We start from the raw sequence: 2,021 nt of genomic DNA, 5'->3' as shown, positions 1-2,021 counted from the left end.
ACACACACACATATATACCTAAAAATTAAAACAAGTACATATGTAATATGTACATTAATTATATTTCATTTTTCATATTTTAAAAATAAAATTGACTCTCCTCATTCTGGTCTGAATTTGTGAGATTTTGCTATACACATATTAAATTCTCTAATGTATAACTTCATCTCTTCTTCATTTTCAATGTAGTTGTAACTCAATTTAGTCTATCATTTATAAAAGGTCTAATGAAATAACTGATCCATTCCAACATTATTTGAAAGTCTGATGTTTTTAATTTGTAGCAATTAATACAAAGTATAAATGTTTTAAACCTTAATCCCATGAGACACAATTTAATAATCCAATTATTGTCTTGCAAATCTCTTAGTAAAATAAGGAAAACAATCTACCACTGTCAAAATGTGATAATACTGATTCATTAGTCACAGCAGAAGAAATCACAGAATCCATTATATGTGAGGTATTATTTTGATATGCAAAGTTTGTCTTTGAAGAAAAGTATGTTCATTGTTACAAATGAGTAAGCAATAGTTCTGTTATTGTGTGCCATGTGTACAAATGAAGCTTCAAACTACAGCTGGAATTAAAGACATTTAGTTTGCTCTCTTCGCATTTAAAAAAAATCATCTTTTGTTACTTTGCTCTCTATTTAAGAATACGTAACATGCATTATTGTGATTAACTATCAATATCATGAAGAGAGAGAACAGCTAAGAAGAATGAATTTTAAGCAGGGCTCTACTAGTAAATTCTAAACTAGCCTTTCCAGTTAAAGCTGTATTAAAGGGAATCTAAATCATATCATAACTGCTCTTAAGGGTGAAACTCAGTTTAAGTATCTGGAGTGTAAACTTATCTAATTGAACATTTCTAGTAGTGATAATTTTTCCTTTGTACTTAGCTCTCTTATACCACAAACAATTGGATCACCAATGCTATTTAAATCCAATCAGTCTATAGCCATGCTACCCTGAATGTGCCTGATCTTGTCTGATCTCGGAAGCTAAGCAGGGTCGGGCCGGTTAGTACTTGAATGGGAAACCACCTGGGAATACCAGGTGCTGTAGGTGTTTAAAAAAACAAACAAACCAATCATCCTTTTATCCATTTATTTTTTCTTTATGTACAGGTATTATTTTAATGAACTCGGATATTTAAAATATATTTAATTTAAATATAAAAAATAAAATTGAGGATGGATCCGTGTTAATTATTAAAATCAGCATTTTGTAAGACAATGAAAACGCTACTTGGTAGTGCCAAAGGAAGTGGAGATGGCCAGAAATAGCCCAAAAAACTTGCGTAATGTGCCTGAGGAAATACTTGATGGAATTTACTGAATTCAGATAATTATTTCTCAAGCTACCCCAGTCCTTCCAGATTAGAGACCTGGGGAGAGCAAATCCTTATATTTACACTGCAGGGCAGGGAGCTTGGTGCAGTAGGAGAGAGATGGAAATGAACACCTGAAGAGCATCTAGGCAATGGCAGGTGCTGGGCTAGGTGCTTTACATGGTCTCCTCAAATCCTGATAGTGGTCCTATGTGCTGTTTTACATTCTAATTTTTTTAAATATGAAAAATAGTCTGAAAGACACTGCAAAACTTCTCTAAAGTCTGATGGCTCAGGTCTGCCTCATTCAAAAATGTTAGCTTACTAACTAAGCCAGTTAGTATCTTTGCATAGTTAAAACACAGTCTTCTTTATTTTTACTTATTACTTATGATTAGTGGTGCCCCCTTCTCTATGGAGGAAATGTTCCTAGACCCCCAGTGATGCCTGAAACTGCAGGTAGTACCTAACCCTATATATACTGTGTTTTTTCTTATACATACATACCTATGATAAAGTTTAATTTATAAATTACGCACAGTAAGAAAATAGCAACAATAACTAATAATAAAATAGAACAATTACAGCAATTTACTATAATGAAAGTTATGTAAATGACTTTGAGGCCATTATTAAGTAAAATAGAGGTTTTATTGTGATACTGCACTGTGCTACTGTAACAATCT

General features: G+C 32.5%; 1 protein-coding gene and 1 pseudogene across 1 annotated transcript in view; one reads left to right on the top strand and one right to left on the bottom strand.

Annotated features, from left to right (window-relative positions):
- Positions 1–2,021, bottom strand: part of LOC105288825 (protein unc-13 homolog C) — a gene marked incomplete at its 3' end in the record, with an annotated part of 460,652 nt that overhangs the window by 106,625 nt on the left and 352,006 nt on the right. The gene's annotated exons all lie outside the window — the stretch shown is intronic.
- Positions 956–1,073, top strand: LOC111736332 (annotated as a pseudogene).

Source organism: Pteropus vampyrus, unplaced genomic scaffold (genome assembly GCF_000151845.1).
Source record: "Pteropus vampyrus isolate Shadow unplaced genomic scaffold, Pvam_2.0 Scaffold19, whole genome shotgun sequence".
NCBI lineage: Eukaryota > Metazoa > Chordata > Mammalia > Chiroptera > Pteropodidae > Pteropus > Pteropus vampyrus.
This window is presented reverse-complemented; position numbering and strand designations above follow the sequence as displayed.